The sequence below is a fragment of the Galleria mellonella genome, unplaced genomic scaffold, assembly GCF_026898425.1.
Source record: "Galleria mellonella isolate WM207_F2 unplaced genomic scaffold, CSIRO_AGI_GalMel_v1 utg56, whole genome shotgun sequence".
Taxonomy (NCBI): Eukaryota; Metazoa; Arthropoda; class Insecta; order Lepidoptera; family Pyralidae; genus Galleria; species Galleria mellonella.
In genome coordinates, this window is record NW_026442117.1 from 5,888,270 (window position 1) to 5,913,848 (window position 25,579).

General features: G+C 33.6%; 1 protein-coding gene across 2 annotated transcripts in view; it reads left to right on the forward strand.

The window, feature by feature from the left end:
* The window catches only part of LOC113515742 (potassium voltage-gated channel protein Shaw-like), a 324,996-nt gene that overhangs the window by 256,290 nt on the left and 43,127 nt on the right, over nucleotides 1–25,579 (forward strand). The gene's annotated exons all lie outside the window — the stretch shown is intronic.

The window sequence follows — 25,579 nt, forward strand, 5'->3', positions numbered from 1 at the left end:
TACGTGTTATGTAAGTTTAAAATTAACTTTGCTCTATGTGGTATGTTGCAACCACAGCACCGGGGTCTGACCGCAAAATTGACATATTAGTAGTGGTTTGTTGACTCTCCATAAATGGCAATCTGGCCATTTGAAATGACATGCAAATTGTAGTGGGTATTTCGAGATAGTATATAAAGGGTGTCTCGTGGAATAATGACATTACAGACGGTGTTAATTTTTAATTGGCTATGCAAACAAAGGAATGTTATACGTTCTCATTTGAGAGGGATGAAATTGTTTGTTCCGGAGCAAAATTTATTTGAATTATGTTTTTGTTACGATTGAAATTGCAACTGTTTCAATCGACTTCAAAAAGGGTGGAAGTTGTCAATTCAGATGTATTTTTATTACGTCATTATTTACGTCACGGTACGTCATCTATCCGTAATTTATAAATCGATTTGGGTTGTTTTATCCAAAAGGAACTTTCGTGATACCTATCAGGGTGTATTTATTTTATTTTATTTTATTGGCACATAAAACAAATTACAACCATAAGAAACTTAAGTAATAATTACATTTGTGATTCGGCTAGGTTATAATCCAATTATATTATGTGCACAGCTTGAGTAATACATTAAAATAAAACACATAATATAAAAAGAAAAAATTAAAATGTTATATAAATATATAAAAGATAAAACTATATAAAAAAACATATTTTCAATCGTATTCTACAAAATAGAAAACAAGTTCTTCCTAAATATCAAATATTTTGTACCGAATATATCGATGGATTTGTGGTCGAGCAGTAAGTCGTTATAATGACGACACATTCTTACCACAGGATTGTAATAAGAGGTGTTATTTTTGTAGACTTGCAATGTAAACAATTTATGAGTGGGATTACGTGCTTTGTACCTCGTATTAAAATTTTAATTAAGCACTAGAGATGGAGAATCTATGACGTTATGAATGATTTTGTACAGATATTTGCTAGCAATAGGGCTGTTAGATTCCCACTACTAACAATACCTATTCCTCAGCTCTGTTTCGGTTTGAAGTGTAGAATAAAGTAATCAAATTACAAATTTAGAGCTACAACCATAGTTCTCTGAAATAGCAACTCATGAGGGATACCATGGATATCGCAATGTATTCTGTGATATTCATGATGTAATTCATGTCTGTAGGAGACGATTATCATTTTACATTAGACAGACCGTCAGCGTGTTTGCCTTTTTAAGTATCATAAAAAAATTAACTAAAAAAGAAGCTAATTTGCTCAAAAAATACAATTCGACTGAGACCCGTCTATTTTTTAAGTCGGTTAAAAAAACAAAACTCCAGCAGTGACTTGCGTAAAACACACAAACTTCCGTATTTACGCTTTTATTCCCTTTTGTCTGTTTTTGTGGACCCGTTATGTTATAATCATATTTGTCCTTTTATAACAATAATGGCTTTTATTTACTAAAGGCCAGGAAGGATCTATTGTGCCTCCAACATAATGTTCCGCTTTTAGGACATGTACAATAAATTTTAGCTTCAAATTTTTCATGATACTAATTTTTTTTTAATGAATGATAATGGAATGGTAACTGCGCCTCGCTAACGGTATACGCTGGTAAGGCACCAGTGAGGGATGATAGGTTGGAATGAAAAGGCAGATCAGTTAGCCCATCGTGATGAATACACCTGGAATTCTGCACGATGTTTTCCAAACCACTAACTATTTAAATGAAAGTTAATTTTTTTATAAAACCGCCTTTTGAACTTAATAAGCGTAACATATTTTTTTTATTATTCTTTACTAAAGACCCGTCCCGGCTTCGCACGGGTGCAATGCTGACACTAAATAGCGCCATTAGCCCCCTGGCCGGTACCGCCGCAACCGCTATGTCCCTGCATTTTAAATGTGTAATATCTTCGAAAACATACATTTAAATTGCATGCTGTAAAGGGTTATATTGATTTATAGTAAATGCAAAATGTATTTCAGGTACTTAATTGGATAAAGATTACTGCTTTCTTAAAATTGCTTCGTAAAAAAGCCATTATTTCTCGTAAAAAGTAAAAGATAAATGGTGGTTATTGTGGGTTATCCCTTAGAGATAGACATATACCATCGCAGACTTTTTTAAGGTGTATAACACTGTAAGTACATTATTCTAATCTATCTCGTAGGATTCAACCAGCGTTTGCAATGTAAATGCAAAAAATGTATTTATTTACGACATTACATTAGATACCTCTAAAATTATCAGTATTTCTCTTGTATACTTTGCATATATTATACATATAAACCTTTCTTTTAAACCACTCTATTTATTTAAAAATACTCCATTAAAATACATTGTGTAGTTTTAAAGATCTAAGCATACATAGGGACAGACGGGAAGCGACTTTGTTTTATAATACGTAGTGATGATAGTGAAGTGGTGCAAAATAAATAAATAAATTATATAAGTACATCGAATACCGGTTATTATTCTGAAATTTCTCCCTTTTGTTGTCTCTTCGAGTTACAAGGTCAGTTCATATTCAGACGGCTTGATTTCCATATATCTCGTAAACAGAATCAAGTAGAAAATTATCATTTCACAAACTTTGCAAATACGACAATAAAATCTCTTCAAATGAAGACAAAATAATTCATATTACACCGTAAAGTTACTAATTCGTCGCTCGGGTGTTGTTTCGTGATAAATTGTTAGAGTTTGTTTGGGTGAACAAAATATGAATTATATGAAAACATTTGGAACGGTTGCATTAACTAAAGCTACCATTCTTAATCCTATGTAATGCTAAAAGCGTTCACATCATAAATTATTACAGTTCTGACGAACTAAATCCAAATTATACAACAACATTTATAATAAATAACGCAACTGTGACTACAAAGTGTCGTGTTTCTAATTTTAATGTATAAATTGTAAGTACAATTCTAAAATCATGGATTTTTAAAGGCACTTTTTATTAAAATGTCACTACAATTTTGAATGGTAAAACAGATTTTGGAAACTCCATAAAATGTTATAAAAATGTTAAAACTTCTAAAGAAACTAAAATAATAGCTTGTGAGTCAACATTTATCGATATCACATTTGAGTTCAGTTTTAATTAATGAGGCCTTACTTAATAATATCTCATTAGAGTTCAGTTTTTGTTCATGAGGCCTTACTTAGTAATGTCACATTAAAGTTCAGTTTTAGTTCATGAGGCCTTACTTAGTAATGTCACATTTGAGATCAGTTTTAGTTCATGCGGCCTTACTTAGTAATGTCACATTTGAGATCAGTTTTAGTTTATGCGGCCTTACTTAGTAATGTTACATTTGTGATCAGTTTTAGTTCATGAGGAGTTACTTAGTGATACCATATTTGAGGTTTTTTGAGATACTTAAAATGGCACATAAGTTGACGTTCCATCCGATGGAAAATAGTAATTGTCACCTATAGATATGTACAGCACTACTGTAACCATAAAATGATTTTAGTTTAATTTGAGTTTAGTTCATGAGTTGGTAATTATAGGTGCTACATTTGAGTTTAGTTTTAGATTGTGAGCCAATATTTATCGATGCCATAATAGACTTAAATATAAGTTCGGAGTGATTTATTCAGTAATATTAAATTTGCGTTCTGTTTTATTTTGTAAGGCATAACACCTTAATTTATTAATTAATAAGGATGCCACATTTGAGTTTGTTTTAATTAGTGACGTCATGTCACATTTGAGATCTGTTTTTATTCGTGAGTTGATATTTATTGATTCTACATTCAAAATATATTTCAGTTATTTCGTGACGTCATTTTATATTTGAGATCTGTTTTATATCGTGAGCCCGTGTTTATTGATGCAATATTTAAAATTTATTCTAGTTCTTATGGCGTTATTCAGCGATATGACATTTGACTAATGTTTTAGTTCTTAAAGCTTAGTTTAGTTTGTGTTACTGTGCGAAGGTTTTTGTAATAAAACACACGTTGTTTACGAAACAAAGCCAATTAATCTCTCCGTCAGTTTGTACGTTCTGTTACATATTGATGTATAACTGAATAAAGTGTATATATACCGACCGCATCAATCACGATTCGTGAACAACCTACCAGTACAAAAAGTACCCAACAAGCCCACGTAAATAATGGCTGAAGCTCTTTAACCCTTCAGTGCGAATAAACAATTTAATGCGAAATATCAACCTAAGGGACTGTAACGGGTCAGGCTTTTACATTTGGGATGCGTTTTTTACGAGATTCTCCGAAAAAAGCATAATATTTGCAAGATTTATGTGTGTATTGTATTGATATTTAATCTCTTTTCGTTTTTGATGGCGCTCAATTGAGTTTTAATATTTTTGACAAATTCTCGTTTTTGAAGTCGCTGAATTTAGTTTCAACATTTTTGGCAAATACTCGTTTTTGAAGTCGCCACTATAAAATAACAAACCAACTCGCTTTCACATTTATAATATTAGTCCACCACGTACGTGTAGCATATTCAAAGCAATCCCGGTATAAGGATAAGAGTATAAAAGTAAAGCCGGATGTTTGGGATCTAGGCGGATATCCGACATATCTATGGATTACCTAGGTTGTCTGGGTACTAAATTATCACGTCGACATTGTGAAGATGACTGAGACTAGATCTGGAAAGGATTTGTCAAGAATTTATGGATATATCATTATTAGGTGCTAGTTGTATTCTATGGCTTTATCCGCGTAAATTAGGTTAAAAAGGATATTGATCTAAGGTAAAGTTTATTTGACTGTTAAGCAGTGGATAGATAATGGCTGATGTGATTATGATGAAAGTCTATTTGCTAAAAATGTTATTGATCCATTCAGTTATTATTGTAATTAGAGGGAGACTTTGTACAAAAGTCGTTTGCTTGGGTACCTCTGTCCAATTCATATTTCAATCGTAAAGCAGCTGTGTCTGCATGGCTGTGTTTTGGTTTGAAGGGTAGGATATGGCGTGAATTTACAGGGTACAGAGGAATAACACCTGAGTCCTCAGGAATGGCAACGCATGGGGGGTATCATGGGCGAAACAGTATACTCTGTTATGTCCATGGTACTGCTCATGTCTATAGGCGACAGTTACCACTTTCCATCAGGTGGACCGTCAGCTTGTTTGCTATTCTGAGTTGTATAAAAAAATTTAAAAAATTAACGGATAAAAAATTTTTTTTTGTCTGTAACTTGGAGAAAAATCATGGTAGAGACATTTAAAGAAAGAACAAATTGTAGCTCTAAGTATCTAGTTTTTTCTATTGTTTATTCTAGTTTGGGTCTACCTAAAATCGAAAAATGTTCATTTTTTTCAGGTAATAAAAAAAACACTGACATAAAAAGTTTTTTTTTTTTGTTTTTTTACGTCTACGATCTTTAAAAACTTTTTTTGACATACATATATCGACAGAACAGGTAGATTTACCATTCCATTCTCACCCATTAAAATAAATATTTCCCCCTTACACAGACGAAGTTACGAGTATAAACTAATATTATTATAATTATTAAACTAATAAATAATAAGTTTGTGTATTTATATTACCAAATCTGTATTGCAATTTATTTATTTATGTATTTTTAATCTACACAACGCCGTATCTGTGGCACAAACCAAAAATGTTGGATCATATTTGTTAGAACAAACATTGTTAAACCAACAATGTTGGATTATTTATGTTAGAATAAACATTGTTGATGTTGGATGACACTGCGATCCCAGATGCAGAAGCTAGTTCATGCGTCATAATTCAGTTAATATTGTAGCTAACAAAGTTTTAAGCAAGCGTACTGCAAAACTACAGTGATATACATACATACCTAGTGACGACATATTTCATAGTGAATTATTCTTGTATATAATACTAGCGACCCGCCGCGGCTTCGCACGGGTGCACATAACATCACATTACATTAGAAACCTCTAAAATTATCAGTGTTTCTCTACTATATTACGCATGTACTATACATATAAACCTTCCACTTGAATCACTCTATCTATTAAAAAAACTGTACTAAAATCCGTTAAATTTAGATCTCTAAGCATACATAAGGACAGACAGACGGAAAGTGACTTTGTTTTATACTATATAGTGACAAACTATATGTAATATAACTATTTGCCTTGTGGTCCTGGCATAGAATAGGCCACTCCTTCCGTTCCCGTGGGTGTCGTAAGAGGCGAATAAGGGAAGGCGAGGGATAGGCAGCAGCATCCCTCTTAAAACATCTCCAAAGCCTAACTACGGTTGCCAACTAGCCTGCTAAGCGTGGCAACTACTGGCAAAACCTGGCTTATGTTCAGCAGTGAACAGTTAGGGCTGATATGATAATATAACAAATTCACTTCTTAAATATATTCACAGTTAAATATAGCATAATATTTGAAATCCTTTAAAGCAGATACCATAAAAGTTTCTGAAACGCCTGGTTTATTGAGCCAATTATATTGTAAATATATGTATTTATTTATTTATTCATTAGTACAAATATGTGTACATGGCGGACTTAATGCTAAAAACATTCTCTCCCTGTCAACCATAGGGATGTGTCACCTACATATACACATATATATATATTATACATAAATACTTATTATTGTAATATAGATATGAAACATGCTTAATTATAACAAGTTATTAGTAAGATTTTTCTTGACTTACACACTTTTTATACCCTTGAACATTCTATAGTTTCCTTTCAATTTCTCAAATGTCGACTGTAAGAGATGTTGCTATCTTGATAATAGATGTTGCTATCTCGTGGCTTTGCCTACGCAGACCATATAATTGTATGCGTGCGTGGGTGCATGCGTGCGTGCGTGCGTGCGTGCGTGCGTGCATGCGTGCGTGAGTGCGTGCGTGCGTGAGTGCGTGTGTGCGTGAGTGCGTGCGGGCGTGCGTGTGTGCTTGCGTGCGTGCGTGCGTGCATGCGTGCGTGTGTGCATCCCCGTATATCCCTGTATGTTGATGGAGTTTCTTTTTTGTTGGAATGATGTATTCTTTATTCGTGTATCTGTACAAAACCAGCTTCGACTTCACCGAAGAGTGAAAGCTCTCTTGGCGAATTTTATTTACGCAATATCTACTCGGTTTTATTCTATGCAATATTGTTTTTATTAAGGTCCATATTTCTCTGGTAATTTCATAAATTTTCGGTTACAACGAAATCCGCTCCGTCATTACCATTTTTATGTCGCAACGACGAAATTAAATATTCCTACAACTTGTTGATTTGTTTGACATATACATGAAGAGGAAGCTCACTGACATACGTAAATGACGTTGATGATTACGTGAGTGATAAAAAAAATTTACAGTTCATTATAGATTGTCAATTTTTTACTGTAAAGTCGATTCTGCGTCATTTCTTTAAATCTCTCATTACTCGTTATAAATAAACATTTCTCTAAAATCTGAATTTCGATTTGATATCAGCAAAATTTTTATTTCCAAGACCAGTGTAAATTTTCAAAATTATTATAATTTTACCTCTTTATTCATAAAAGTAAAAATGTCCTACAAACCTTTTTTTTATTATTAACACTGTTTTGTCACTTTCATTCAAACTGAGAATTTTTTTATGGGTGTAAATGGTATGGTAACCCCGCCTGCACTAACGGGATACGCTGGCGGAGCACCAGTGAAGGGTGATAGATGAGAATGAAAACAGGCCAATTAGCCCATCATGATTAATTCATCAGGAATTAACCATGATAGTTTCCAGGGAGAACTGCAAGGAGGTCGACCTGGTTGGGTATATTGCTAGTAATGGAATTCTCCGTCTCCATTACTAACAATCCCTTTCCCCCCAAACTGAGAATTTAGCACAAAATAAAGAGACAAGACAATAAGGTTATGAAAGATTTGACGTTCTTTTTTATATGAGTAACCCTCTTATTTATAAAAACGGCAATTTATAGTGATTCATCATCACTACATAGTATAAAACAAAGTCGCTGTCGCTGTCTGTCCGTAACTATGTATGCTTAAATCTTTAAAACGACGCAACAGATTTTAAAGCAGATTTTTTTTAATAAATAGACTGATTCAAGAGGAAGGTTTATATGTATAATACATGCATACTATTGTAGAGAAACACTGATAAATTTAGAGGTTTCTAATGTGATGTCGTACTTAATAAATTTTTTTGCGCTTACATTGCAAACACTGGCTAAATCCTATGAGATAGGTTAAAATAATGTCGGGGGAAAATAATGCGGCGCTATTCAGTATCAGTATTGCACCCGTGCAAAGCCGGGGGAGGTCGCTAGTACAACAATAATTTCATGAAAATATCAAGTTAAGATATTAGGTTAAGAAATAGGTTTTGTAGAATGCCTCAAATTCGGCCTCAGTTTTGTTTTTTATGTCACGGCCATTACTTGTGCAAGGGTGTTGGCCTCTGGTGTTAAGTATTAAATTTCTAAGTTACCACGTATACGAATAGTGATTACCACATCAACAAGTTGCATAAAAAATACGTTTACTCAAATATTACGAACTAGCTATTGCCCGCGGCTTTATTCGCGTGTGATTCGAGTTTTCTTTCTATAAAATGTCACGTCTCTAACTTCTGTAAAGTGACGAAATTCTAAACAAAGTTTCAACGCCCATTTTACCCTCTTAGATTTTTTTTTGTTTATACAATTTAGAATGGCAAACAAGCTGACGGCCCACCTGATGGAAAGTGGTAACCGTCGCCTATAGACATGAGCAGTGCCATGGATATAACAGAGTATACTGTTTCGCCCATGATACCCCCCATGCGTTGCCATTTCCGAGGACTCAGGTGTTATTCCTCTGTACCCAGTAAATTCACGTTGAGTTTTCAAAATTCCTAATTCTATTTGTTCATCTGCGCTATATAAAGAACCTTTTTGCAAATTTTGAAGATTCTAAATTCAGCAAATTCGACTGTATGTTGATATATTTATTTATTCATTAAAAATAATTAAAACATTATAACAGCAAAAGCCAAATCAATGTTATAAACCTAGTGTGCTAACATACAAAGTTATAATAAGTGTATTTAACCCGACTCGAGATATGTCTGAGCCGCTCCTGATATCTTTGGCAGGCTCCTACTAAATATATCAATGATGTTTATAATATTATTTAATAACCGTCTATGGAACTCACTACCTACCTCTATTCGGTGCGCTCAAACTCTTACTAGCTTCAAAACCTCTGTTAAATCTTACTACCTCTCACTTTAGTACTATTTTCCTGTGTTCTCTCTTCGTTTTCCTTCGTGATTTTTTTTTCTGTTGTATGTGTGCTGTTAAGTATGTGTATGTTATGTATATATTTAATTGTGTATATATTATATATGTATAAGTATGTATGTATGTATGTATCTGTATATGATAATATTTATGTAATAGTGCGTCACCTACTCTTTGTCTTTGTCCTCTACCCAATGGTTGTCTGGAAGAGATTGCTTAGCGATAAGGCCGCATTTTGTATCACTTCTCATTAATATTTACTGTATTTATTATCTCTCTTTTTACTTAGTGCAATAAAGTGTAAATAAATAAAAATATATAAACCGTACTGCGTGAGTTAAGGGAGCGTGCTGAAATAGATTAGGTTCCATATAGATCCGTCGGTCAGTCAATTAGCATCCTCTTTTTTATATAATAGGTTATGGACTGCCGTATTTTTTTATTTTAGTGTTAGGTTCATAATATTGTTACACATTGCGAAGAAACAGCATGCAAATCGTTTGTTACTTATTTATTTTCCTTTCTTGTAACAACAAAGTGATACAAAGGAAGAGAGAAATAGAAACTGCCATTCCCTTACAAGAAATTACTATTAAAACAACACGCTCATAACAAACAATGAAATAAAATGTAATTTAATTAAATTGTTGTGAAATACATTAAATTCGAAACCTAAAATGTAGTGTCACAAATCTTAATTATGGTTTCAGCAATAATGAAACTTTAACAACTTGGAAAATCGTTAATTTAAACTACATTGAAAACAACTGCTCTGAGACCTAATTAGAAATCTTGTTTCTTGTCTAATTTCAAAACTAAACTTTAGTTATATTTTAAATGAAACATTAATTTAAAATTAATTCTTGTTTCTAGCACAATCAAAAGTTTATTTATATTTATTTATTTTAGATAAATTTGAGTGTATTTTTTGTTATTGTCTAAGATTAACGTAGTGATTTTGTTTTTTTTTATGCAAGATAGAATGGCAAACAAGCTGTCGGAACACCTGATGAAACATGGTAACCGTCGCCTGTAGACATGAGCAGTACCATGAACATAACATATACTGTTTCACCCATGTTACGCCCCCATACTTTACCATTCCTGAGGACTCGAGTATTATTCCTATGTACCCTGTAAATTCACTGCCATATCTCACCCTTCAAACCGATACACAGCCATGCAAACACAACTGCTTCACGGTAAGAACACGAATGGGACGGAGGTGCCCAAGCAAACGACTTTTGTTGAAAATCTCCCTCTGGTAAATTTTTTTGTCACTAGATGTCGCTGTGTTAAATTTAATACCCGATGTAGTTTTGTTACAGTTCTTTCTTTTATATTAAAATGCATATTGTTACACATTATTCCTATACCTATATTTTTTTTTTCAAAATCGGATATCTAGTTTAGATTTTAAATAAAATTAACTTGTTTTTCCACAATTGAGGTATTTTTTTTTGTGAAACACAATCTTGTATTATGTTTACCAGCAACAGCAAAGTTAAGGAATGAGTTCCAAAAACAAACTGCTTGTACAGAAAAAGATGTTTTATTTATTTTAATGTTACATCTGGAATCAACAGCGTATATCTAAAATAATTAAAAATATTATATTTACGCCATTTACAGATTCCCAATTACTATACCAGATAATATTACGCTTATTTTTGGCGGGTAGGTTAAATTAAATAGAAAAAAACGAAATATAAAAAATAAAATCTATGGAGATACTTATTTGAAACGTCGCATCACTGGAAGTTCAGCAATAAATTGCAGTACATTATTGTCTTTAACTAAAATATTGTTACAATCTACGCAAGGAAGGCTTGCGGCTAAACATGGGCATTAATGGGCTTGTTTTAAACTAGTTAGATGTTCCGGATGGTTACATTTTACGAGGGTTTATTGTGACGTGATGCGAACTCGTTTTAATGTTGATCAGTGCCCTACTTAGTACTATATACTTAATAAATAGATAAAAGTTTTTGGTTAACGGTAAAACAATGATGAACAAAAAAAATTGCTTTTCATTAAGGTGTTAAAGAAAAAGGATCTATTGTCAAAATTATTTTGTTTTTGTTTAAAACTTGTGCAAGATATAATGATATGTTAATAGCTAGCACTTTTTGCTCCACAAATTAAAATTCACTCTTGCTCTGTTATAAAACGAACTAATAAAAAAATAACTAGTATCAGCCAGCCATAATGCGAGCCAGCCATATTTGGATGTACGGGATATAATAATATCCCGTACATCCAAATATGTATAGGCATATAAAATTTAAAATTATTTATTTATTTAACTCTTTATTGCACCATAAATAAAAATATACAATGACAAGTGAATAATTCAAGTGAAATACATTAACATAAATACAGATTGAAATATACACATAAAGGTACAAAAGGCGGTCTTATCGCTAGGGCAATCTCTTACAGACAACCTTTCTTACAGACAACCAATTATATAAAAAAAAAAAATTGAACCCTGAAGATATTATCACATTTCTCTTTCGAGATAAATGTATGCAGTTTTATCAGAGAGAAACTTTGTATAAAAGTCGTCTGCTTTGAGTACCTCTGTCCCATTTATAATTTTGCTGTGAAGCAGTAGTGTTTGTAGTTTGAAGGGTGGGATATGGCAATGAAATTATAGGGTATGAAGGCATAACACTTTAATCCTTAGGAATGGCAACGCATGGGGGTATCATGTACGACATAGTATGCTATGTTATATCTATAGTACTTTTTATGTTTCTAGTCAACGATTACCACTTTCCATCAGGGGGGCCGTCAGCTTGTTTGCTATTCTAAATTAAAAAATATCACCAAAAGACTTTATTGTTTTCAAACATTTGAAGTTTGTGAGTACTTTTATAATGTACGTTTATAATATTATAAAATTATATTTGTAATTACGTTGAAAAAAAAGAAAATATAAAAGAAAATCGATAGGAAAATAGAAAAAAATGATTAAAACACTAACAAAAGAGAAATAAATAGAAAGATATGAAAGTAGACATAAAATAAAAAGAGTTTAAAGTTTATTTATAAGAAACAAATTTTTTATTATTACATTTAAACAAGCAAAATACAGATGAAATGTCTGTACGTGTGTAATGTAACATGTCTATTATAGATATCCACTTACAGAGTGTTCGACCCTCTATAGCATTAATACGAAGCTCGATCAGACCTCACAGTTCTGTTGATACAAAGGAAACTTCCTGATCATTTCAACTTGTTAGTTTCGAACAAACCAATTTCACTTAGATTACTTTCTTTAAACTTCATTCTGTTTTACCGCAAGGAGAATTTGTACACGTCACCTGTTTGGGTACCTCTGTCCCACTCGTATTTTTACTAATAATTAATGAGCATATTAGATTAAGACATATTAATAAATGTAACCATACAATTGTATAAGCACAGTAAGGCGGTCTTGGGGGGAAAGGGATTGTTAGTAATGGAGACTGAGAATCCTATTGCTAGCAATATACCCAACCAGGTCGACCTCCTCGCGGTTCTCCCTGGAAACTATCATGGTTAATTCCCGATGAATTCATCATGATGGGCTAACTGGTCTGTTTTCATTCTCATCTATCGCCCTTCACTGGTGCTCCGCCAGCGTATCCCGTTAGCGCAGGCGGGGTTACCATACCATTTTCACTCATAAAAAAAATACTCACGGACTCGCTAGCGATGTCGATTCCATCGACGAATTCGCTTGCCACTTGTCGAGAAGCCCTATTTTATATTAGATTAGCGACCCGACCCGGCTCTGCTCGGGTGCAATATTTGTTTGTATAACTTCTAAACTGTTCAACTAATTTTAGTAAAGCTGGTATTTTGACGCGTGAAAAAGTACTGTAAATATTAATATTCTTTAAGATTTTAAAATAAACAGCTTGTAAATTTATTTTACTATTAACATAAAGAACTATTTTTTACCTGAGATATTAAAGTAAACCATACCATTTTCACCCATCTAAAAAAAGTAAGGCGGTCTTATTGCTGAGAGCAATCTTTTCAAGACAACCTTAGGGTAATGGACTAATTGTTGTACAAGTAGGTATGATAATAATGATATAATTAGGCATGATAATGGTGATGATGTGATAAATAATAGTTATTTCATGGCTTGTCCAATGGTCGACTGGTAGAGAACACCGTCCGGTGTTAAGTCCGCCATATACACATAGAATTTTATTGTGCATAAAAATTTATATAAATAAATAATGTTGTATAATTATTTTTTTGTGAAATAACTGAGGTTGCACAATTAACCAGCTGTCAAATAGCAATTAAATTCTTTTATCTTATAAGATAAAAGAAGTTTCAGAGCCGTGAAGAATATATTCTTCACGGCTCTGAAACTCGCTTCCTGATACTTTTTAATCGGAAAACCCTTCCGATTAAACCGTTTTTTAGTTAGTTCGTAAACTATTTAGTTTTTTAAATAGTCTTTTTTTTTCAGAGCAATAAGTACCATATATTATTCTCGTTTTCATGTATATTATATGTGTAAGTATATATATATATATATATATATATATATATATATATACAGGTCAGTTAGCCCATCATGACGAATTCAATAATAAATTAGTCGTGATAGTTTACAAGGAGAACCGCGTGGAGGTCGACCTGATAGGGTATGTTGATAACAATGGGGACTAACCGCCCCATTACTAACAATGCCTCCCCCCATCCTTATAGTAGACTGGAAGAAAACGCTTCAAGTATTAAGTCCACCATGTACACATAAATGTACTAATGAATAAAATAAAATAAATAAATAAAAAGCAAGTAAGATTAAAATTCCGTAAATTAAATTTGAGTAAATTTTAATTTATGAAACCATACCTCGTTAGCAGTTCCAATTAGTCCCTTTCATTGGATTAGGGTTCCGTTTAATTATGAAATTAATAAACCTTCATATTAACACTGCACATGACGACGAATCAAGAACCTATTGCGTTATTACTAATTTTCGTTCACACCTGTTTCAGAGAAGGAAATATGTAATTATCACTGTATACTAAGCCGCCAGGCCAATAAGTAATAGAAGGGTAACATCTTCTCAATCCTATATAATCCCATGTCGATTTCATGCTCATTTTGTCATTCAAATATAATAACTGAAATTGGTTTAGAATTAGAGAGGATGTTATGGTTTTTTTTTATACAACTTAGAATGGCAAACGAGCTGACGGCCCACCTGATGGAAAGTGCTAACCGTCGCCTATAGACATGAGCAGTACCATGGACATAATAGAGTATACTGTTTCGCCCATGATACCCCAATGGTACTGCTCATGTCTATAGCCGACAGTTACTATCTTTCATCAGGTGGGCCGTCAGCTTGTTTGCTATTATTCTAAGTTGCAAAAAAAAAATATCACAAATACTACTACTATTATAAATGCAAAGTTAGTGAAAACGGATAAAGCAAAAACTACGCAATGAATTTGTATGAAGTATGATTCACAGACAGTTCAGATACCCTAACTTACTACATACGATACTTTATATTACGTGCTTATTCATTGGAATGAAGCCTCTGGGCACAGCTAATTAAAAATAAACAAGAGTTTTTGAGTTTTGTTTATTTGTAAAAGTATCATACAACCTTATTTCTATTTCAAAGTGTAATTGCAAATATATAGAATACTTTATATACTAATTCACGTTGGCTAAGCTATTGGTGATTGAGAAGACCCGGTACCTTTTATCTCTAGCAATCGGTATATCCCGGTGTCGTGAGCAAAAACCAGTAATATCGGTTTAAAGGGTGGGATATGACGTGAATTTACAGGGTACAGAGGAATAACACCTGAGTCCTCAGATGTATGAAACAGTATACTCTGTTATGTCCATGGTAGGTATTGCTCATGTCTATAGGCGGCGGTTACCACTTTCCATCAGGTGGGCCGTCAGCTTGTTTGCCATTCTAAGTTGTATAAAAAAATATTAATATATTTTCTTCCAGGAAAGTACTCTTGTCCAGCAGTGGGATCTTAACGAGGCGTTGATAACACTGCATTACATCAACACTCTATTAAGGAAATAGTCAGAAAATATTCAAGTTATATCTTGGCTCTCATCCAATTTAAGAGGCGGGACCATCTATTCAAGCTTATGAAATTTTATGTAATCACCCACTGAACTTACATAGACTGCGAATATACGAACTCGTGCTGTATGTTCTAAATCATAAACTTACAGCGGAATTTTTTTTTTCGTAAACAAAAACTATATACGTACTATTATTTCTTAGTTGTTTGAATGCTTCGTTCTGCAATATAATGTAAATAATACCAAAGTGCATGCTTCAATATGATATGCTGTTTAGAAGTATATTTCAAATCTCTGCTGCTAAGATAGTCTATATAACTGGATTCAAATCATATTTATATATTTTAATTGAATAAACTTAGACGGTGTTAAAATGTGAATTTAACACTACATAGTGTTGACTATCAATCAATCATAGACAGGAATAACAGAGAACATAATTGACGTTGCAATATAATGAGCAAATAGATAAAAAAATATAGGGAATTTATATTTCATATTTGTATTAATATTGATAATCCATTATTAAACAGCGCCATCTAGTTCCGAACTAAGCAGATCTTGTATTATGGATACTGATTAACTTATATATTATACTTTTTATTTTTGATTTTGTAAATACATACATACATATTATAATATAGAAAATACCCAGACCAATTCGAACAGATATACTTATGAATACAAATGTTTGTATTGTACGGGAATCGAACCCGCGATCATTGTAAGGCAAAGCGGTGTATTAAGCAGCTAGACCACTAAGGTCATCACATCGGTCACCATCATTGTCTTGCTTTTTCCCATTGATTTGCGGTCGGTGCAGTATGTCTTCTTTTTTAACGAATCCCTGTCAGCTGTCATTTTCGGACTCATTCCTGTCAGGTCGTCACATCGGTATCGGTTTATAAATATGTTTGACTATGGAAGTTTATTCCTCGAACAGTATCTGTGATTTTAGTTTTACATTCTAATAAATACAAACGTTAGCAAGCAAGCAATGAAATTATTTTAAATATGACAAATAGAAAAATCTAATAAGTTAATCGCTACAGCTTATGAACTTGGGAACTGTTTATAGGTTTCTAAGACGCGCATTAACGTGCAAGGGGAACCGTAACACGCAAACTTACTCATACAATTACTCCTGTATACAATGGCGGGATAAATCCAACGAAATAATATCTGAGATTTGTTGAAATCTGTACAATTCAGAGGGAAAGGTGTAGGATTTTTTTTTTATTTATACAACTTAGAATGGCAAACAAGCTGACGGTCCACCTGATGGAAAGTGGTAACCGTCGCCTATAGACATAAGCAGTACCATGGACATAACAGAGTATACTGTTTCGCCCATGATACCCCCCATGCGTTGCCATTCCTGAGGACTCAGGTGTTATTCCCCTGTACCCAGTAAATTCACGCCATATCCCACCCTTCAAACCGAAACACAGCCATGCAAACAAAACTGCATCACGATTGAAACGCGAATGGGACAGAGGTACCCAAGCAATCGACTTTTGTACAAAGTCTCCCTCTGGTGGATGATTTGCAGCTAGGGTGACCCTTGTCCAACTTCAATGGCCCTTTATTTTTCAATTTCCGAGACCTCAGAACAGCGATGCCCCTAGACTATAGAAGGAATCATTTTGTAAAACATATTCTGGGGACACCAAATTTTCTAAAGACTCGAATCCAAAAAAGGTAACCGAAAACAGAAATTGCACTTACTGAAAATCACCTAGTAAAATACAATTATGTTTTAATATTTTTTTTATAATTGTTTCTGCCTACCCTAATGGGAGACAGGCGTGACAGATATGTATGTATTCATAATCATCATGTATGTGTACAAGGTGGACTTAATGCTAAAAGAATTCTCTTCAATCACCGATCATCATGATATTTAGCAAACGTACGTACGTATAAATAGGATATAGGCTTTGTAGGTGAAAGAACTATAGGCTACTATAGAAATACCACTGTATTTTGGGAAGAAAATATAATTATAAAATATACATATATAGTAAAAAAAGGCCAACCCAACAAAAATATGACAAATCGATGTCAAAAAATATATAACATTAAAATGATGTAAAAAAAAAACTTCAATGTGGCAAAACCAATAAAAACTAAACTACAGAATTCATTTTGACAAAATTTCTTTAAGACACGTCTGAAGTATATCGTTTCAAATAAAAAAATAATTTGCCAAATCGATTTATAACTGACAGATTAATGTGGTAACAAATATAAAAAAAAAACAACCGAATTAATAATTCCCTTCTTTTTAAAGTTGGTTTGAAAGGAAAACAAAGTGGTGCTTCATACACGAACTAAGTTTAACTCAGATCAAATAATACATCACGAGTATGGGAACGAGGTCGCGGGTAAAGACTAGTGATCATAATAAATAATAGGTTCAATTTACCTTCCGACAGCTTGATCCGATGGGACTCGAATCCACGTCCCTCTGCTAACCGGGTCATGGTATTACGAACTACTAAGTTCCGCACGTCAAGTAAAATGATGTTTGAAAAAGTTATGGAGAAATTTGCCAGTTGAAAGTATTATTACTGTATAAGAGGTCTACGAGTATAGTTGTTTATAATATGGTATTATTCCCATGGTATAACTAAAGTTTATTTTTATGCTACTTAAAATGGCAAACAAGCTGACGGCCCATCTGATGGAAAGTGGTAACCTTCGCCTATAGACATGAGCGGTACCGTGAACATAACAGAGTGTACTGTTTCGCCCATGATACCCCCCATGCGTTGCCATTCCTGAGGACTCAGGTGTTATTCCTCTGTACTCTTTAAATTTACTGCCATATCCCATCCTTCAAACTGAAATAGCTATGCAAACAACTGCTTCAGGGTAGAAACACGAATGGGACAGAGGTGCCCAAGCAAACGACTTTTGTCCTTTTAGAGATGCAAATTGATCATTTAAAAATAGAATATACCAGAGGAAGATTTTGTACAAAAATCGTTTGCTTGGGTACCTCTCTCCCGTTCGTGTTTCTATCGTGAAGCAGTTGTGTTTGCATGGCTGTGTTTCGGTTTGAAGGGTGGGATATGGCAGTGAATTTACAGGGTACAGAGGAAAATAATTCTTGAGTCCTCAGGAATAGCAACACATGGGGGGTATCATGGGCGGAACAGTATACTCTGTTACGTCCATGATACTGCTCATGTCTATAGGCGACGGTTCCACTTTCTATCAGGTGGGCCGTCAGCTTGTTTGCCATTCTAAGTTGTATAAAAAAAATATATAAGCTAGTGGGGCATCAGTGAGGGATTTTTTTTAATGGTTGATAATGGAATGGTAATCCCGCCTGTTTTAACGATATAAACTGGCAAGGCACCAGTGAGGGCTAATAGATGAGAATGAGAAGGCAGATCAGTTAGCCCATCGTGATGAAATCTACAATAATTAATCTCGATGGTTTCCAGGGCGCACCACGTGGAGGTCGACCTGACAGGGTATATTACTGGCAATGTGACTGACCCCCCTCCCCCACCATAGCAGATAACATTTGTACAAAGCCTCCTCTCTAGTGGAATTGTTTTTGTTTTATGCTTGACAATTCATAAAAAGCTTGGTATTTTTCTATGTATTTTGTTATCTTTTCATGTTTCTTTTTGTCTTTTTATATGTCTTTTAATATGACAACTTTATTAATAAATAAATGTTAACCGGAGAAAAGAAACCGTGCTTCCTCGTTAACAATATTTATTGCACGGAAAAATGAAAAGTTTTTTACCGCGTACATTGTTTATAAATAAAACTTACTTAATTATCTTTAATAATATATTACGTAATTATACATGTCCATTTGATCAACAAACAACTAGAGTAAAGAAGAATTTATTAATGAACTATGCTGTTTTTTTTTTTTTTTTGTAATATTCTTTTGTATATATATTTTTTTATACAACTTAGAATGGCAAACAATCTGACGGTACACCTGATGGAAAGTGGTAGCCGTCGCCTATAGACATGAGCAGTACCATGGACATAACAGAGCATACTGTTTCGTCCATGATACCTCTCATGCGTTGCCAATTCTGAGGACTCAGGTGTTATTACTCTGTGCCATGTAAAATATCAACTTAAATTATTTTATTATAAATTATTTGGTTTGCAGTGAGGAATACTGTCTTAACAATACTTATTGTCATGATTACTTATTGTCATTAATCTTACATGAAATATTGCCTTACATTTAAGTAAAATAGCAAAAAGAATCATTAACCCTGTTCTCTGCGAACATGCCAGACGCACTTCGTCGCCATTATTGTTTTTATGGCGCGAAATAAAATTGTACTATAGTTGACGTATGTAATCATATTGTATTAAAATCACATATTTTAAACGTTTTTAATATTTATTTTTAATAAGTTTTTTTTTTTTAATACTGGTTGTCTTTAAAAAACATGATAAATCAAAGAACAAAATGTAACTGAATATGAAAAAGGTTTAATAATACGTGATAATAAAAACTGCCAGTACGTAATCTTCTGTCACTGAATTTTATTATTGTTATATCAGCCCTTAACTGTCCACTGCTGGACATACGCCTCCCACACAAGGAGGGTGTTGCCAATTATGTAAAGTTAAAACAATGACAAAAGAGAAATTAGGACATTAAGAATATATACAAAAGTTAAACAAAATAGTTAAAAACATTTTGAAATTTAAATCAGAAATTATCTGTCCACTGCTGAACATAGGACTCCTCTATAAGATGGTTTTTTTACCAGTAGTTGCCACGCTTAGCAAGCAGATTGGCAACAACAGACTTTGGTGACGTTTTAAAGAGACGTTGCTTCCCATTCCTCGACCATAAAATTCTATTAGTCGCTTCTTTAGATAGCCATTTGGGCAATTTAAGTCAGGACCATAATGACGGAATAATGACATCATTTTTAAATCATAAAAGTCGTCTTCCTATCAGAAATATACCATGTTTTTTCAATTTTATCCGAGGAATATCCATAGAGTCCATAAACGCCCACCGTCCATTCATAGCTTTTATGCGAGTACAATACGACACGTCATGCGTAAGTAAGCGTGTCGTACCTTTAAAATAGGGGAGACGACCCATCCATCACGGTCTAAGAAAAGATGGTAGACTCTTCTCTACATATTTTATTATCAAGTTTATTCACCGTTTAAAAAATTTCGCTAACTTGCGGTGAATTTCGGGAAGTGACAGGGATGTATGGATGTAGGGATATATGTGTCCTTCCCAGGATTTATTCGCTAACCGGGATAGAAAGTATTCAATGTATATATTTCAGATATAAATGACGTCCAGTGGCCGGGACAAAAAGTATCTATGCCCTTCTTTATTTCATACTATTGGCCCGTCCCGGCTTCGCACGGGTGGACATATTTACAACATTTTGAAAAGTAGTTATTGTGACATAACAATAATAGTTGGACATATAGTTTCGATCGCGAAGTTTTTTGTAGCTATTGATATTTTCTTCAATATTCTTTATTTATTTATTTATTCATAGGAAAACCAGGGCTACACTAGAGCAAAAAGATACAGTTTAGGATCACAAAATAAGCCACTAATAGGTTTTCACAAGTAGCAACAATATAGATACAAGGCGCTGTACACAAAGCAACAAGAATTTGAGTTAACAATAAAAAAAAATTACGAACAAACAAGAGGAACGAAAACAAAAGAAAAATAATGATGAATAAAATACAAAGTAAAAAATTAAATGCAAATATTTGATTAAAATATGGCCTTCTTGTCCATACAGTAGTTATTCAAACTGACTATGAATAAAAAAATTGCCTACTCAGTTCATCTCTCACTGATATTATATTTTTCGAAAATAGATCTATATTGAGAGTTTTAGAAATAGTATTAAAGTTGTTGCTAGCTCGCCAAAGGAACGAATTTTGTCTACAATTCGATGACACTAGTGGGACAAACAGAGTAGAATTATGCCTTCTAGACTTAATTGGTACATTTAGTTTAAATTTTTGTAGTAGTTCAGTGCAGTTGTAGAACATACTTTTGTTCTATCACCAATAGTTTCCGCAGCGCACGCGACGTAAGTTATTTTATAGCATTTTTTTATACCTTGAGTTACGTTACTAAAGTTTTAGTAAGGATCCCTAATCTTTTTTAGCAATAAATATAGCTTATGTTACTCAGGGTGAATGTAGCTTTCTAATGGTGAAAGATTTTTCGAAATCGGTAAAGTAGTTTTTGAGTTTATACATTACAAACATACATACACGCAAAAATACAAATCTTTCCTCTTTATAATATTAGTGTAGATATAAATGATGTCCATTGATCGCGACAAGAAGTGTCTATGCCCTTTTTCGTATACGTTTATAGTAATTTTATTATCATTGATCGAGCAGTTAAAATGCCAAGTTATTGTTAACAAATAAGAGAGCTGTAAAATTGCCAAGTTGTTACAAATTAGCAACTCGTCCTAGCTTCGTACATTTTTCTTGTTATTACCCAGTAAATTCACGCCATTTCCCACCCGTCAAACCGAAACACAGTTATGCAAACACAACTGCTTCACGGTTGAAACACAAATGATGATCAGGGTATGTCGCTAGCAATGGCACCATTAGACTCTGCTACAATCCCTTCCCCTCAAACTATAGTACTGTGCACGACGCAACTTTTTAGTTTCTTTTTTAAATTTATTAAAAAGATGTTTTGTTTGTAATTAGAAGTGTGTGTCAGTTTCGGTTTTGTTTTGGTTCGCTTTTTTACTCCGTTGGTTTGCTATGTATATTTTTTATATAATTATATTATCTTTCTAAAACACCGTGTTTCCATACCAGCATACAGTCCTTTCGCCCACAGTAACAGTCATCGGTGTTTTCTGTCAACACCAACAGATTATGTATTTCTGAGGTGTAGCAGTTTTCATGGCTGTACTCGTATTTCGGTTTAAAGTATAGGATATTGCAGCGAAATTACATGCTATGAAGACATAAGAGGAAGTATATGCATTACAGTATATTCCATGATGTCTGTGATACTGTTCATGGCCATAAGCGATGGTTGCCACTTTCTATCAAGTGAGCCGTCAGCTTGTTTGCCATTCTAAGTAACATAAAAAAAAGTTTGTTATAAAGTAAAATATTGTTAGGGAAAACTCATTTTGTAAGTTATAGATGTGCTCTTCCGCAAAGCGTCTTCACGGAGCGAATAAACGCTGGGGCCAGAAAATAAGCGTATAGTTACCTTATATCTCTTATAGATATAAAGAAAGCGGAGTTGCGCCTCTGCGAGTAGAAATAGCCGTCGTAAAAGGCATCTAATGAAACTTACTAATCGAGGAATGCCAAATCCTAACTACGGTTGCTAATCCGACTGCCAAACATAGAAAATATACTAAAAACTTTTTGTTTTATACAACTTACAATGGCAAACAAGCTGACGACCCACCTGATGGAAAGTGGTAACCGTCGCCTATAAACATGAGCAGTACCATGGACATAACAGAGTATACTGATTCACCGGTGATACCCTCTTATGCATTGCCATTCCTGAGGACTCAGATGTTATTCCTCTGTACCCCGTAAATTCACGCCATATCCCACCCTTCAAACCGAAACGCAGCCATGCAAACACAACTGCTTCACGGGAGAAACACGAATGGGATAGAGCGATAACAGATGACGCTACGTGTCCCCTTTACATAAATATGATTATTAAATTTAACCTAATTACAACAAAATATTTACATTATTCTGGTTGAATTAAATATTTAAACTATTCTAAATTGATTTTGACAAATCTTTTCGCGTAAGGTTCACATCTGTATTGATTCAATATTAAATACGCTCCAATATGAATATTTCAGTGATGAAAGTACCTAATTCTATTCAAAATTCACCCATTCATATCCATGTTGCTTCCATATTTATTATGCGATGATTGATGTAGCCTATTTTTCTTTGTGGAGCAAAAACTGCTCATTATAAACAATTTCTACTTCATATCAGCTATTAACAGTCTACTGCTAAACATAGTCCTCCACTTTGGGAAGTTTTGAGTGTTTACCAGAGGGAGACTTTGTACAAACGTCGATTGCTTGGGTACCTCTGTCCCATTCGTGTTTCAACCGTGAAGCAGATGTGTTTGCATAGCTGTGTTTCGGTTTGAAGGGTGGGATATGGCGTGAATTTCCTGTAAATTACATACTGCTATTAAATACTGCTCATGTCTATAGGCGACGGTTACCACTTTCCATCAGGTGGGCCGTCAGCTTGTTTGCCATTCTAAGTTGTATTAAAAAAAAAGAAGAAAATTTCTCGATAAAATTGAAACAATTGTCGGAAATGACAAACATAGGATGTTCATAAAATTCCAATATACATACATAAATATGAGCAGTATTTCATTAAAAAAAAAATGTAAAGCCCAGGGGGATCACTAGTTACATAATATATATAATTTAAGCAGCTTCTTTTGGGAATTGTTTGAAAATATTTCTTGGTGACCGCGAATCGCTCCGCTGCCCTCGCTCGCCATTACTATGGCCCACAACAGTCTGCATAATTCCCACCAAGCTAGTGGCAAACTGAAATATTAATATTCAACGTAACGTAGGGGTGTTGATCGTTCACAATATTATTCATTCTGTGGCAATTTTCACTGTATTATAGCATTGGTAATATATTTTTAGGGTTCCTTACCTAAAAAATTGAAATTTTTGGCACGATATTTTTTTAGCGCATTCATGAACATTTACTGTGCAGTGGTAGATACTTAGCCTGCGTTCTGGGTTTGAAACTCTGTCGAGTCAATGTGGAAAACCATGTTCTCTAAATTGATCTGAATTTTGCTATTTTTTGTTGTACAGAAGATAATTGTTGGCGAAGAAGTAGTTACGTGATTACGTCACTTATTTGGACCGTATTTTTACGATTCATATATTACCTACCCTATTATAGTTATAATAATTTCGTTATAATTAAAATTGTCATTTCAAAGGGAATAACGAAACCCCTATAGGATCGATTTGTCCGTTTGTCTGTCCAACTGTCAAAACCTTTTTTATCAGGAACGCGTATATGTAAGATATCAAGTTAAAATTAATATGAAAAACTTAACTTTTCAATCCCTCATAGTTGTAAAAAAATCAAACTTCTAAGTCAACGCAATCAAAAGAGACAAGTATTTATAGCCGTATATTTTGACATTTTCAAGAGAATCAAAACCTATGGAGTACTTTCCATTGACTAAAATTACAAAATTTGGCAACAAGCACTGTCGTAAATAAAGTAAAAATCCAAAAACCGTATATTTATCGTCACATCACATGTTTTTTTTTTTTGGTATTTTTTTTTTAATTATATTTTGTACGGAACACTCGATGTGCAGGTTTGAAACGCACTAGGATAGTTTTTTTTTAAATACTGCTTGGTGCAAATCAAAATCTAAACGTCAGATTCCGCATTCTAAATTCAAATATTTACAATATAAATGTGGGTCTGTAATATCGTGTCGTTTATCTGTGTGTATGTATATGTATGTGTTCACAATTCACGTCGCTCTTCTTGCGGAACAATATGCGTTTGTTCATTTTGTTTATTTGTATTTCACAGGGAGCGAGCACACCAAATCTAATTTGATTTGTCAACAGTATTGTCTATAGAACGATGTATTTTTGTAGCGTGTGTTATAATGGAAATCCACGCAACTAGTGATGCGCCGAGATGGACTTTTTGGTATTCGAATATTTTTGTACCCGTTAAATACTCGTTTAGAGAATCGGAATCTAACCGAGTCATAGAACTCGAATATGTGCTCGAATATTTGTACGAGTATTCTACTACATTAAAAGATTCGAGTACATTTCTAATTAATTTTTGAATTAATGTTTAGAAATCTACTGTATTTTTTTAACTCTGGTACTTAAAGAAAATATTAATAAAATACTGTAACAGAAACAAACAAAAAAAAATGTGATAAATACACTAGTAGTATTCGAGTATGGTAAATACTAGAAACCTGTTTTCGAGTTCTGTATATTGAATATTCGAGTACCTGAATTGTTTTTAATGGGTGATAATAGTATTTTAACCCGTCTGTCTATATGTGAATACCAGTGAGAGATGATGGGTAAAGATAAAAGCAAGTCAGTGCTTTTGTGACCAAATTCCACAAGAATTAACCACGATTGTTTCTAGGAGGAACTGTGTTAAAGTCAAATTGATAGGGTATAGATAGATAGATACTCTTTAGTTTCCTCCAAAAGATTACAAT